Source organism: Xenopus laevis, chromosome 9_10S (genome assembly GCF_017654675.1).
Source record: "Xenopus laevis strain J_2021 chromosome 9_10S, Xenopus_laevis_v10.1, whole genome shotgun sequence".
Lineage (NCBI taxonomy): Eukaryota > Metazoa > Chordata > Amphibia > Anura > Pipidae > Xenopus > Xenopus laevis.
In genome coordinates this window covers 106,404,369-106,420,709 of record NC_054388.1, presented here as the reverse complement: position 1 = coordinate 106,420,709, position 16,341 = coordinate 106,404,369, and positions in this window count along the sequence as shown.

Sequence of the window (16,341 nt, the reverse complement as noted above, 5' to 3'; positions counted from 1 at the left end):
CTATTATCTACTGTTACTATAGGCACCATCTCTCCCTACTATACCTGCTATCCCACAGCCACAGTCCCTTCCCAGAGACTATTATCCACTGTTACTATAGGCACCATCTCTCCCTACTATACCAGCTATCCCACAGCCACAGTCCCTTCCCAGAGACTATACTACTATACCTGCGATGTGCATTAGTAAAAAAAACATCTTTAAAAAAAATCTGACTCTTAAAAATGCAGATAAGAGCAGTGGAGCTCCTGGTCACCATCTTCCGTCACTTTGTAAAGTCTTTGGGTCTCTTCGCTAACACGAAGTCTGCCGGGGCATGTGTAGTTGGGCAAGTCAGGAATCGGCTTCAACCGCTTCTCTGCAATTAATGGTCAGATTTTTTTAAAGGTTTTTTTTTCTGACTAATGCACATCGTGGGGAGGGGGCAGGAAGTTTAGGGGGGTTTACTGGGGTGTTTATTTCTCCTTTAAGATAAGTAAACCTTTAAAATAAGTGAATGTAAAATTGATGAGGGGGCTACTTTTGTAATGTACATTCATTATTTATTTTCTTTTTATTCCAAGATATTAAAGGGGTGGTTCGCCTTCAACAACTATGTTTTCAGATAGATCACCAGCAATAACGACTTTTTTCAATTACTTTCTATTTTCTACGTGTGAAAGTTTTACTAATATTGAAGTGTAAAGTGTTATTTTTAACCTTCTGAAGCAGCTCTGGGAAGGGGGTCGCCGACCCTGTAATCTGTTCTAAATGGATACATTTAGTTGATACATTTCTTATCTTTGCCCCTGCTGAGCAGAATCCCTGAGTTTCATTACAGACAGAATTGATACAATAGTTGCTAATACGCCAGAAATGCTGCTGAGAAATGTATAAACTAAATGTAGCAAAATTGTAACAGATTAGACTCTGCGCCTGAATTTCTGAGCTGCCAGACTCAAACACCAGAGACACGAACATTCAACTTTAAATTTAGATTTTGAACAGTCAAAAATAAATATTGGAAAGTAATTGAAAAAAGTATTTTTTTTTGGGGAACAAAAAAGTGTTTGGAAGTGTTTGGAAGGTACTGTTAATGTACTGTTAATATGAATGAATTTTGTTACAACAGCACCACCTGCTGGTCAGTTTCTGACCATTCTGACCACCAAGTAGTCAAGGAAGTTGTCAGGAAAAAGAAGAGGCTGCTCTGATCTTCTTCTGCTTAGGAAAACAATTAGAAACCTTTCTCAAATCTTTCCAAAGCAGAAGAACATCAGAGCAGCATCTTTCCCAAAGTACTTGGAACATGCAGGAGATTTGAATCTCCTGAGTGCCAAACCCTCAGTGCTCCAGAGGAAACCTATGTATACAGGAACGGGCATGACTGGTCCGATTAAATTCCAAAGTAGCTGCTTGGCGGGTGCAGTTAAGTGATTTCTCTCTCGCTTGGGTTTTATTGCTGGATATATCATGCCTTATTCAGTAAGTTTAATCGTTCTTAATAAATCTTCTGCTGCCTTTTCATCCCAACAATCTGTCTGGTATTTTCATTATGAGAGGGAGAGGGTAGGGCAGGGATAGTTAGGACAGCACACAAGACACTCTATTGCTCTGATATATCTGGAGTGACAGTGACAGTTATCCTGGCGCTCTCTTCTTCCTGTACATGATGAGTAACAGCATTCTAGGTGATCTCTAGTTCCTGTTTATAATGAGTGACAGTGTTCTAGGTAATGATCTCCTGTTCCTGTACATGAGGAGTGACAGTGTTCTAGGTAATGATCTCCTGTTCCTGTACACGAGGAGTGACAGTGTTCTAGGTAATCTATTGTTCCTTTCTGTTATGAGTGACAGTGTTCTAGGCATTCTGTTCTTCCTGTGTGTCATGAGTGGCAGTGTTCCGTTCACTCTATTGTTCCTGGAGGATATGAGTGACAGTGTTCCAGTTACAAGTGTGTCCCAGAATATTAACCAGCAGCAGTCTGATAGAGACGTGCTTTTATTATTCTTGGAGTTATTTTTAGTAAATGAACTTCACAATGTTTCTTTTGTTCCTGTATGTAATGCATTACTTTTCCAGGCACAATTTAGACCCTAGAAACCGGGTATCTGCTAACATTTCAAACCAGAGAGCTGCTAAACAATAAAGAATATAAAACGCATAGAAAATAAATAAAAAAAGAACAATTACAAATTGTCTCCAAATAGCACTCTCTATGACATTAAAGGTGAGTCTTATCCCTTTAAGACCAGGTTAAATAATCCTTACTTTATATAAATTGCCTAGATTGTACCCCTTTCATAAGAAGTAACTGTTCTCTTTTATATTAGAAGTAAGTATAATTTAGTAATGGTGATCCATTACATCAAGTTATCAAAATATGAGAGAAGAATCGATATGGGTCCTTAAAGGATAAGTAAACCTTTAAAAAAAGTGAATGTAAAATTGACGATGGGGCTTTTCTAAGCACTTTTGCAATGTATATTCATTATTTATTTTGTTTTTATTCCAAGATATTAAGGGATACATGTACTGTTAATATGAATGAATAATGGAAAGTTATTGAAAAAAGTCTTTATTTCTGCGGAACAAAAAAGTGTTTGGAAGTGTTTGGAAGGTACTATTAATGTACTGTTAATATGAATGAATGAATTTTGTTACAACAGCGCCATCTGCTGGTCAGTTTCCCACCAGTCTGACCACCAAGTAGTCAAGGAAGTTGTCAGGAGAAAGAAAGAGGCTGCTCTGATGTTCTTCTGCTTAGGAATAAAATTCAAAACCTTTCTCAAATCTTTCCTAAGCAGCAGAACATCAGAGCAGCCTCTTTCTTTCTCCTGACAACTTCCTTGACTACTTGGTGGTCAGACTGGTGGGAAACTGACCAGCAGGTGGTGCTGTTGTAGCAAAATTCATTCATATTAACAGTACATATATCTCTTGATATCTTGGAATAAAAAGAAAACAAATAATGAATGTAAATTACAGAAGAGATCTGAATATCCCCCTCATCAATTTTACATTCACTTATTTTAAAGATCTACTTATCCTTTAAGGGCAATAGTCCTATATTGATTGGTAACTCAATGGAGTGGGGTAAAATGCTCCAAACCATCCCACATTCACCTATTCCAAATTGAACACTATAATATCCCTTTAGATCTTATTCAGATAAGATACAGTTCTATGGAAAGTCAGGGGGAAGGCAGCCAAATATGTGCACAGTCGGAACGGAAAGCAGCTTTATCTTTTCTTCCAGCTCAGTTCCTTCACCTCCGTTCCTACCAATATAAAACAATAACAACAAGCTCACATGGTGCCTGACCTTTGTGCTGGGAGTTAATGCAACTGGAATCTGAGTTTGCTGCACAAACCAGTTAGCAGGACTCGGGGCGGTGACAGGAGCCACTGTTTATGTGTAATAAGAGATTCATTGTTCCGCTGCAATATTCAGCCGTTTGTATGGGGAAATCTATATATATATCTGCCCAACAGGGAACTTAAAAGGGCTCTTAGGTAACCAAGAACAATGAGAAAAATAACAGCAACGCGTTGAGGCCTTTCATCTGCTTTTGTTTTCACCCCAGCAGACTGTGGTTGCTAGTGAGTGCACTTCCTTGTGTGTAGGATTCCTAATGTATAGGAGATTGCAAAATTGCCGGCTAATGTTGGGTGAAGATTATTCGGGTGCATAGAAACCCAGGCTTTGCTTACGCTTCACAGAACTACCAGCTATAAGGATCATTAGTAGGCATTTGTTATGGTGATTGGGGACAATAGATACCTCGTCTCTCGGTCACAGGGAAATAGACATTCCCAGGTAGGCAGGTGCAGGTTTCATAACAACAACAGTGAATTTAAAGGCACACGTCCTCTGTCTCTGTATTAACTGTTCCTAAAGGAAACCGGACAAGATGAATGTATTATCATATTTTTATTGCAGGCCTCAACTTCAATAAAGGTGTTCTAGCAGGATTCTCCCTTGTCTATGAGGACGCCATCAGAAATATGGATTGGTGGGACCTGATCTGGGTCGAAAAGTCTTTAGAGGGAGCTCCACTGGGAACTGGGCCAACTCTTAAATCTCCTGCCCCCAATAGTCCACAATGTGGTTTCCTTTATTTCTTTTACAAGCAGGTTGCATGTATGTTTGGCAAGGGATCATGATTCATTTGAGCATCGTGTCTGTGTGTGTGGGGGGGAACGAGCATTGACTACCCACCCTAGAGATGCAGTTGACTCAAAATCCACTCCTGCATACATTATAAAATCTGCTTGTTTGGCAAAGTCAGCAGATGAGTGGATCTTATTTTCCTATTTGGCCACCAATGGTTTGATCAATGACTGGATCCTAATGGGGGCCTAGGAAGACTTGGTCTTGAGGGTCAAGTTAGTAGGTTTTGTTGGGCGTGTCTGGCCACCTTTAGGCTGATGGATTCAAGTTTCACCGATCCACATAGAGACATCTCTGTCTCTCTCCCTATTGCTTGCACTGGTACTCGAAACTGAAGGGAAATCATCTCCAGTCACATAGTCCATAGGAAAACAGAACTGTTAGTAGAACTGAGCAACTGAGATACACCCCTTTTCTATATTGTGCCAAGGCAAAGTACATTTGCTTTATGGTGGAGACACCATGTGGTTAACCCTTTCTCCAACAGCTAAACAAGGGCCCACCTGAGACGGAGTCCTGTGTAACATGTGCCTACGAGGAATCACAGGGAGTTGCTACTGCCATAAAGCAAACCCATTAAGACAGGTACCAGTCTAAAGTACCAACAAGTAGTCCATTTCCTAAAACCTGTTACATATGTTTTCAGTTTGAATAGTGCCAGCTTTCCCATTCCCATTCCCATCTGCCTTAATATCAAATTACTTTAGATTGTGAGTAGGGGCATGGTCTATGGTGCGGTGACTTGGTTTAGAAATAAAGGAACCGATATTTAGACAGTAGCCTAATGCTGACAGCCAGGGTCGCCATCAGGGGGGCACAGGGGGTACCGGGCCCGGGCCTAAAGGGGGTTGGTAGTTAGCATCACCCTAAAGCTCAGTAAATCTAATTTAACTTGTGTTGTCCTGGTACACAGAACCGGAATCTCTGAGCTCCTGGAGGTAAACAGTAGAAGAGGTACTATAGGCTGACAGGCACAGGTAACTCCTGCCAGAACATAGAACAACATTTCTTCTTGCGTCAGCCAATGTAAATATCCTTGAGTCAATACAGCTCCACCTTCTCAGCTTGAGTTGTGGTTCAACATCTCACACCTGACTCCAACAGTAAATATTTCAGTGGCAGAACTGAAAGTGCTGGATTATGTTTCTCTTCATTAGTTTGAACCCCTTTAAAAGCTATTTATTGTCCATCAGCAGTTACCCAATAGGAAGGAGCCTATTACACAGCAATGCCCGAGTGTTGTAAACTACGGCCTGAGAAGGTATGGGACCTGTTATCCAGAATGCTCAGGACCTGGGGCTTTCCAAATAACAGATCTTTCCATAATTTGGATCTTCATACCGTAAAGGTGGTCATAGATGTAACAATTACGAAAAGAATTTCAATACACAGGTGTTAGAGCTGAATCGTCAGATATACAGGTAGAAACAATACAACTCTACCTGTATCTGACGATTTAGCACTAGCAATGGCTGATGTTTGGGTGCCTTCAAAGGCACCCAATAAAATTTTCTGTCCAGCCAGATCAACGAGCCGAATTTTTTTTTATAAGATATATTCTGTGCGTCTATGGCCACCTTAAGCCTACTTGAAAATCATGTAAACATTAGGAGGCAGATTTATCAAGGGTCGAAGTGAAAATTCAAAGTAAAAAAAAAAAATTTCCAGCTATTTTTATGTACTTCGACTAATATGCCAAAATTTCGATTCGTATTTGAAAAAAAAAATTGACTATTTTTATCATGTACTGTCTTTAAAACTTCGACCATTCTCCATCTAAAACCGAATTGCTGTTTTAGCCTACGGGGGACCTCCTAGAACCTATTTGGAGTCATTTGGTGGACTTTGAAATTAAGTTTTTTGGGGCAAATACTTTGTTTCAAATTCGACCGAATGCGCTATGATTCAAATACAGCCTATTCACCCATAGTTAAAAAGATAAATTTTTTTAATACATTTAGATTGGACTTTTTTTATTAAAATCTTTGAAGTTATGGGAGTTAAAAAAAAACTCCCATTACTTCCAAATTCAACCCTTGATAAATCTGCCCCTAGTTAAACCCATTAGTTATAATAAAGATTTATTTTTCAATAGTGCAGAATGAATCTTTATACTTGTTTTTTTGCACCCTATTGATACCAGGGGTCACCCGCTGTCCTGTACATTTCTATAATAGCATTACATATCCCTTATTAACCTTTTTTTTGTGTGAAATCAATGCTCCAATGTGCATCAAAGCAAAAAGGTGGCTTGCCAAATTCTTGCATTGTAATCTGAGTTTATCAAGATAAACAAGGGCCAATACCTTCTGCCATAAGACATAAAAATTCCTGCTATAGGGAAGTAAAGCACAAATGAATCAATTTGTATTTCAGACAGAGGAAGTAGGGATATGTATTCAAAGTAAAGGAAACTAAAAGGTCCTGATGTCTAGACCAGAGGTCCCCAACCTCTTTTACACACGAGTAACATTCAAATGTAAAAAGAGTTGGGGAGCAATATAAGCACGAGAAAAGTTCCTGGGGGGAGCTTCAAACAATTCAGAAAACCTCAGTAGATGAGTTATTATTCTAAGGATATGTGTGTAAAGGTGACTGCACCTTTGTATCCTTTCCGATTATGAAGTTCTCAATAGCAAAAAAAAAGATGGAGCAATTAACAGCTTGTTGAAATGTTAAAATTGAAATACCTACCAAAATTATTTCAGGGAATAATTTATTGGCTAGATGTGTCAAGAATATTGTCAGTGGAATTAGAAATGTGTTAAATATTACAGCACAGAAGGTTCCCAAACTGTAGGGAACTGCTAAGGGCTCATGAATTAATGGTTGGGATAAATTAAGGTGAGACCTGGGGTGAATGCCCAGTTGCTCTCCTAGATACATCTAGAAGTCCAGCTCGAGGATCATTCAAGGTGATACCTTGGGAGAATGCCCAGTTGCTCTCATAGATACATCTAGAAGTCCAGCTTGAGGGTCAATCAAGGTGAGACCTGGGGAGAAGGCCCTGTTGCTCTCTTACATATGCCTAGAAGTCCAGCCTGAGGTTCAATTAACATGAGACCTGGGGGGGGAAAGCCCAATTGCTCTCCTAGATATATCTAGAAGTCCAGACTGAGGGTCAATTAAGGTGAGACTTAGGGAGTGTCACGGTCGGCACCCTACACCAGAACAGATGCCAAGCACCCTGGTCTCGGCTCGACTTCACCAGTTAAGTGACCGCCTTTGGCCTCGGGAGGAGCCCTCGGCGTACTCAGATGCCACCTGGACTTAACGAGAGGTACAAAGCATAAGTTCTGGCAGGCAATGGGGCACGACTGTCTTACAAGGATGTTGGAAGATAGGAAGCCACAGAAACAGGCAGGCCGGGCCAGCCCAAGCAGTAGAGAAGTCAGACAGGCCAAAATCAGGATGGAGAAAATGTAGAATGGTCAATGGACAGGCAGAGGTCAGGATTGGAGATGTCAGAATAGTCACAGGCTAGCAGGGTCAGGATTCCAGAGATCAGCGGGTAAATCAGGCAGGCAAGGGTCAAACACGGCAGAGAAATCAGTAGGGATGTCGCGGACTGTTCGCCCGCGAACTAATTTGCGCGAACATCGACCGTTCGCGTCCACCGAATGTTCGCGAACGTCGCGCGACGTTCGCCAATTTGGGTTCGCCTTAGCTGGCGCTTATTTTTGCCCTCTCACCCCAGAGCAGCAGATACATGGCAGCCAATCAGGAAGCTCTCCCTCCTGGACCACCCCCACACCCCCTGGACCACTCCCCTTCCATATATAAACTGAAGCCCTGCAGCGTTTTTTCATTCTGCCTGTGTGTGCTTGGAAGAGCTAGTGTAGGGAGAGAGCTGTTAGTGATTTGAGGGACAGTTGATAGTAACTTTGCTGGCTAGTAATCTACTTGATACTGCTCTGTATTGTAGGGACAGAACTCTGCAGGGATTTGAGGGACAGTGAGTTTAGGTTAGTTAGCTTTGCTGACTAGTAATCTACCTTCTACTGCAGTGCTCTGTATGTAGCTGCTGTGGGCACTGCTTCTGATCTCATCTGCTGACTGCTGTAATAACCCAATAGTCCTTGTAAGGACTGCTTTTATATTCTTTTTTGTTTTTTTTACTTTGCTACTGTAAGAGCCCAGTGCTATTAGTCTAGCTGTGTTGGGGAGTGGGACTGGTGTGCTGCTCCTAGTAGTTCACCACTACCAGCACCAACCAGAGTCAAAATTGTTACAAAGTATCTTATTTGCACCTGTTAGCTGTTCTGAGCTCTCTGCCAAAAGCTAATTAAGTTAGAAACTGTTTTTTTTCTGGCTGTTCAGTTCAGAGAAAAGAGGGACTTTCCAGTACAAAAGAGGGACAGGGGGTTGAATGGTCAAAAGAGGGACAGTTGGGAGGTATGCAAGTGCCACCTAGCTGTGTGAGCTTTTTCACATTCTGTCTAAATAACAATAATAATTCCGTGTCCGTAAACATCACCTGAGTGATGTTTTTACAGCAGCAATAATATATTCCGTATCCACTACTGTATACGTTGCCCTTGCAGGCATTGTTTGCCCAGTCTTTAACCAAGTGCCACCTAGCTGTGTGAGCTTTTTCACATTCCGTGTCCAGAAACATCACCTGAGTGACGTAGTGTGATTTCTGCCCTTTACAGCACAAAACGCAGCGCTGTGTCAACAATGTATTTTTCAGATACATTTTTGCCCTTGATACCCCTCTGGCATGCCACTGTCCAGGTCGTTGCACCCTTTAAACAACTTTAAAATCATTTTTCTGGCCAGAAATGTCTTTTCTAGCTTTTAAAATTCGCCTTCCCATTGAAGTCTATGGGGTTCGCGACGTTCGCGAACCGTTCGCATTTTTGACGCAAGTTCGCGAACATTTTTTCCGCCGTTCGCTACATCCCTAGAAATCAGGAATAAAGTAATAGCACCCAGGAACAAGCTAATTTGAACCTACAACGGGCCATTTGCTAAAAACCAATTCCCCTCTTTATACTTTTGAATTTCGCGCCAATGCGCGCTGACGCCACACGCCACCGCGCATGCGCCTTTAAATAATGTACGCGCGCCGCGCGCGCGCCCTAAAGGAAGTCGGCACAGGAAGAAAGCAGCACAGCGGGTGTCCACGCCGAGGACGCGGCGTGGACCACGCTGCCGCTAGACCACCAGGGTAAGTTCCTTACAGTACCCGCCTCTCTAGGAGGGGCCACCGGACCCTCAACCTTACCAGGAGACCTGGGATGGGATTGTCTCCTAAGGTAGTCCACCCTGGCATCAGACTTGACCAGATTTTTCACCAACACTGGAAGAGGACTTGATTCTTGGTGGGCCTGTATGGCTGGTTTTAACACAGAAACATGAAACAGGTTAGATAATAAAAATAACTCAGGTAACTCAAGGCGGACAGAGATTGGGTTCACAATTTCCACAATAGGGTATGGACCTATAACTTTGGGCCCCTGCTTAAGAGCTGGAATTTTAAGCTTAATATTCCCTGTGGATAACCAAACCAAGTCCCCAACCTGAAATTTGGATACTTCCCTATGGGATTTATCGGTTGCTCTTTTCTGAGCGGATGCAGCTGCCAATAGGGAATTATGTACCCCAGAACAAGACTTAGAACAATGCTTGACAGAAGAGAGTTCCTCTAGTGAAGTAACCGCAACCATTAGAGAGGAAGCTAGACATGAGTCTTTGCACTTGGAACCCCACTGAATAATTTCCCCAGTTACCCAATCAATGTGGGGGTTGTGTACCTGTAGCCATGGTAACCCCAAAATTAACGGGGACGAGGAACCGTCAAGAATGTGAAAGGCTAATTTTTCATAATGCATATTGTTCACACACATGGATAATGCTTTGGATTTTTTGGGTTACCAAACCTGACCCCAGTGGGCTTTTATCAATAGCAGAAATCCTCATGGGAGGTGTGAGGGGATTAAGGGGAATATTATACCTTTCTGCGAAGGCAGCATCTAAAAAATTTCCTCCAGCCCCCGAATCCACTAAGGCCGAAACTGTAACAGAACCCCCAGGCCAGGATAAAACTACAGGTACTAAATTTTTTGAGGCAAATTGGGGAGAAGAAATCTCTCTATCCCAATGGAGCTTCCCTTCTCCACAAAGGTTTAGAGAATTTCCAGGCCTCTTGGGACAATTTTTAAGGAAATGCCCCTTATCCCCACAATACATGCATAGACCCAGGGATCGCCTATGGGCCCTTTCCTCAGAAGACAAGCGTGTAGCCCCCAATTGCATGGGTTCCCCCTGAGGGTTAGGAAACGAGGAAGTTGGTAACTCATCATTACATATAGTAGGGAAATCAGTAACCCCCTCAGCTCGTATCTCCCTTTGCCTCCTATCAATTTGGATGGCTAACTTCATGAGGTCATCCAAAGTGGATGAAGGAGGGTAATTAACCAGGCTATTTTTGACAGAGCTAGAAAGACCCACCCGGAATTGACTACGAAGAGCTGTATCATTCCACCCCGTCTCAACTGACCAGCGGCGGAATTCAGTACAATACTCCTCAATAACTCTTTTCCCTTGACGGAGTTTACGAATAGCGGAATCATCGTATAACATGGCCATGGTTGCAAAAAATGCTTCTAGGGAAAGACGGGCAGGGTCAGAGGGAGGTAATCTTAGTGCCCAGACTTGTGGGTCACCTTGTAATAAGGTCATAACGAACCTTACTTCATCCTCACCAGTAGGGAAGTTGTGAGGGAAAAAACTGAGGTATAACTTACATGCCTCTTGAAAAACAAAAAATTTACTTCTATCCCCAGGGAAGGGGATTTTTGGGTCATGGGAAAACCTCTATTACCCAGAGTAGCTGACGGAACAGACCCTTCAGGAGTCTCAGATTGCTGTGCATCCAACCACTCGGAAAGAGACCGAAGACCCTGAATAATGAAGTTCTGTCTTCCCTCTTGTTCATCAAGGCGCTGGAGGAGGGTAGAGTACAGCAATTCAGTAGTCTGCGGAATAGCAGGAGTTTCTTCCATCTTCTTCTTTCTCAGGGGCCCGTTGTACTGTCACGGTCGGCACCCTACACCAGAACAGATGCCAAGCACCCTGGTCTCGGCTCGACTTCACCAGTTAAGTGACCGCCTTTGGCCTCGGGAGGAGCCCTTGGCGTACTCAGATGCCACCTGGACTTAACGAGAGGTGCAAAGCATAAGTTCTGGCAGGCAATGGGGCACGACTGTCTTACAAGGATGTTGGAAGATAGGAAGCCACAGGAACAGGCAGGCCGGGCCAGCCCAAGCAGTAGAGAAGTCAGACAGGCCAAAATCAGGATGGAGAAAATGTAGAATGGTCAATGGACAGGCAGAGGTCAGGATTGGAGATGTCAGAATAGTCACAGGCTAGCAGGGTCAGGATTCCAGAGATCAGCGAGTAAATCAGGCAGGCAAGGGTCAAACAAGGCAGAGAAATCAGGAATAAAGTAATAGCACCGAGGAACAAGCTAATTTGAACCTACAACGGGCCATTTGCTAAAAACCAATTCCCCTCTTTATACTTTTGAATTTCGCGCCAATGCGTGCTGACGCCACACGCCAGCGCGCATGTGCCTTTAAATAATGTACGCGCGCCGCGCGCGCGCCCTAAAGGAAGTCGGCACAGGAAGAAAGCAGCACAGCGGGTGTCCACGCCGAGGACGCGGCGTGGACCCCGCTGCCGCTAGACCACCAGGGTAAGTTCCTTACAGGGAGCTTGCCTAGTTGCTCTCCAAGATAGGCTTAAAAGTCCAGCCTAAGGCTCAATCAAGGTGAGACCTGAGGAGAATGCCCAGTTCCTCTCCTAGATATTCTTAGAAGTCCAGCTTGACATTAAGGCAAGACATGAGGGGAAACCCCAATTCAGGTCAATTAAGGTGAGACCTGGGGGAATGCTCAGTTGCTCTCCTAGATATATCTAGAAGTCCAGCCTGAGGGTCAATCAAGGCGAGACCTGAGGAGAATGTCCAGTTGCTTTACTAGATATGCATAGAAGTCCAGCCTGAGGGTCAATCAAGGCGAGACCTGAGGAGAATGTCCCGTTGCTTTCCTAGATATATCTAGAAGTCCAACCTGACGGTCAATCAAGGTGAGACCTAGGGAGAATGCCCAGCTGCTCCCTTACAGATGCCTAGAAGTTTAGCTTGAAGCTCAGTTAAGGTGAGACCAGTGATAAAAGATTTGTTGCTGCTATGGCTAAATTATAGACATGACAATATGTGTATGTGTCTGTAATCTTTATATGAGCTAAGGCGGCCTTTAAACAAATATGTGACATCAAAAGGGGGTGCTTGAAATAATTCACAAAACCTCAGTAGCAGGACACCGACCATGACGGATGACTTAATATTCCCAGGATATGTGTATATAGGTGACTACACCTTTGTATCCTTTCCAGTTTTGAAGTTCCCAGTAGCAAACAAAGATGGAGCAATTAACAGCTTATCTGATAGCTTTGGCTCTGATATCCAGGTGCCCTTTCATTCTATAAAAAAAAAAAGGAAAAATATTTTAGTGTGTTATTTATTGGGTACATGTGTTGAGACTATTTGCAGAGAGGAATTCAAAGCTGGTGCATTTAATTGAGCTGCCTGTGAATGAGAATGATTTATTAGTAAACTGTAACAAAGTGATATGAGACAGAGTTGTAACAGGAGTTGCTGGTTCTTTATATTACATTTTGAAGCTCTATGACTTATTAGAAATTTGTTTGGATGAAGGTTACCAGATTGTTGGAAAAATCAGGCACATTTTTCCAACCTTGCAAAAATGTAGTTTTATCCAAACGATCTCCACCTGTGTAGCTCACTTTCCTACTCAGGCCACACCAGCCAGGCCAAATTTGTACTGATGCAACAGTTGTAGGATAGGAAGGAGCATAACAATCCGCAGACTTGGCTGCAAAATTCCTTTATTATCACAACATGTTTCGGATCATCATGGATCCTTTTTCCAACCTTCACTTAATGTGCTCGAGAACGCAACCAGCAATCCCCCTAACATTATGTTATTTCATGGTCTTACATTAAAATAGGCTTAGTCTATGTAATCCCTACACCTAAGTAGTCATGTCAACCAATGCTAGGGATCATCACCAACCCAACCAAGCCCTGGCAAGAATCTACTCTGGTGCTAGTTTCAGTATGAGCAAGGACACTATTATGGACAGTGCATGGGAACCACAAACTCTTCTTAGAATGCCAATGACTTGGTAGGGAAAATGCCTCCACCAGAAAAATAAATATTTTAGGTGCAAAAAAGTAAAATAATTAACATTTCCTGGAATTAAAAGTAATGTACAGGAACAGCCGGATACATTAGGTTACTAGGAAATTAGACCCAAACCTGCCAGTGAAATTAGTGCCAGTTTTTGCCTCCGCTCATTTGTTTCCAGCCAACCAATGTGAGATTTTTGGACAGGCTCCAGGACTAAAGAGCTCTGCTTTAGGTCAATGTAAAACAAGCAGTGTTGTTTATGTATTCCTGGTATCTGAGCTTTTGAACTAACACCACACTGTCATACTGTTGTAGACTTTACACTTATAGTGACCTTCTACCTCTGACAGTGACCTTCAACCAGTGACAGTGAGTGTGACCTCCTACCGCTGAAATTGACCTTCAGCCAGTGACAGTGACCTCCTACCATGTGATCTATTTGGATTTAACCAAAGCGTTTGATACTGTGCCCCACAAACGACTGCTTTCTAAACTAAGGTCTGTTGGGCTTAATGAAGTCGTTTGCACATGGATAGTAAACTGGTTACATTATCGGGTACAGAGGGTGGTTGTTAATGGGACATTCTCTACTTGGTGTAAGGTTCTTAGTGGGGTCCCTCAGGGCTCAGTATTAGGTCCACTTTTATTTAACTTGTTCATTAATGACTTAGGCGAGGGTATTGTAAGTAATGTATCAGTGTTTGCAGATGACACAAAACTATCAGCCCAATTAATTCCATCCAGGATGTGGCACTTGCAACAGGATCTTGACAACCTGGCAATCTGGGCAGCTAAGTGGCAAATGAGATTCAATGTTGATAAATGTAAAGTCCTGCACCTGGGATGTAAAAATATCCACTTATACCCTTAATTGGACTGCACTAGGCAAATCCATTATGGAAAAGGACCTTGGAGTCCTTGTAGATGATAAACTTGGCTGTAGCAAGCAATGCCAGTCAGCAGCATCAAGGGCAAATAAGGTCTTGAGCTGTATTAAATGAGGCATAGAGTCACGGGAGGAGGGGGTCATTCTTCCACTGTATAGAGACTGGTAAGACCCCATCTAGAATATGCCGTACAGTTTTGGTCTCCATCACTCACACAGGACATTATTGTATTAGAGAGGGTACAGAGAAGGGCAACTAAGCTGGTAAAAGGTATGGAAAATCTTAGCTATGAGGAAAGACTGGCCAAATTGGGGATGTTCACGCTGGAGAAGAGGCGCTTAAGGGGAGATATGATAACTATGTATAAATATATAAGGGATCATATAATAATCTCTCGAATACTTTATTTATCAGTAGGTCTTTCCAGCTGACACAAGGTCACCCATTCCGATTAGAAGAAAAGAGGTTCCGCCTAAATATTGGGAAGGGGTTTGTTACAGTGAGAGCTGTGAAGATGTGGAATTCTCTCCCTGAATCAGTTGTACAGGCTGATACATTAGATAGGTATAAGAAGGGGTTGGATGGTGTTTAGCAAGTGAGGGAATACAGGGTTATGGGAAATAGCTCATAGTACAAGTTGATCCAGGGACTGGTCCCATTGCCATTTTGGAGTCAGGAAGGAATTTTTTCCCCCTCTGAGGCAAATTGGTGAGGCTTCAGATGGGTTTTTTTTTTGCCTTCCTCTGGATCAACTGGCAGTAAGGCAGATTAAAAAAAACTAAAAAAAACTAAAAGAACTTGATGGACGTGTGTCTTTTTTCAAGCCTTGTTGTCATAACTAGGGCCATTGTTCCATGAAATACTGAGGCCACTCACTGCGTCCAATGTGTCATAATTTTTGTTGGCCTCATACTCATTCTGGAAATGTACATTTAGACAGGAGAAAATAGAAACTGTTATCTTGGGCAAGGCTGTCCAACTGGTGCCCCCCCCCAAACTGACCCCCCCCTTGTGTGGCCCCCACATCAAAGTCTGCATGCTGTGTCTGCACTTCGCAATAAACAGGCAAGGCAGCTTGCTTGATTAATCGTGTGTGCTTTTGGATTTTTTCTACTGAATGCTGTGTCTGTTTACCATGTGTAAACTTTAAAAGGTATCACTACAGAGATTAACTGGCCCCTGCATTGTTTAATCAAATTCAGACTAATCCCCTGTTTTGTTCACACCTGTGATCCCCTGTATTGTTCACACTTGTGACACCTCTATTGTTTATATTCTAAAAACTGTACTGTTCACACCTGAGACCCAGACTCAGCAGTTATGACCCATGTGGCCCCCCTCAAGTCTCTGATTGGTTACTGCCTGGTAACCAATCAGTGGAAACCAAGAGAGCTGAAAAGCAGGAAGTAGTGTTCTGGCTATTATGTTACACATCCAGTCACTCCAGCCTTTATACATTACATTTTTGCCTAACTAACTATATTAGAAACATTGTTTATTTTGCACAGCCTATCTATTTACCCAGTTTTCAGTTTTATTATGAACTGTTCCTTTAATATGACAACCTCTTTCAGATATGAGTAATAAATGATATCCCTTCAGTGAGCACCTATCATTTAGTCTTTTGGCGTGCTACCATTAATGTGGACATCATGGTCTTGTGTTTACATGGGTGTAGTTTAAAAACAGGGAGTGGTCATCACTGGCTTCCATTATCGGTCCTCCACCATGTAGGCTAGAAAAATTCCGGCCCTCGGTACCAGGAGTTGGACAGCACTGATCTAGGGAATCACACGTATCCTCAAAAACATAAGTGGGCTATGTTGAAATTGGCATGGCCTTCAAAATAAGAGATGTCCTAGCAGAATGGCTTCAGTTATAAAAATAAGATCTACTTCTGGGTGAATGTTTTTTTGCATGTTAATTCTACTTTAAATTACAATAATCAGTTTGATTACACAGTCGATTCTTTTGCCAGTTAGGTTGGCCATACATAAAAAGATCTCCTTGTTTGGCAAGGTCTCCCTGATCTGGTCACCCATGGGATTCCAGGATGAATGATCAGTTGACAATACAGGT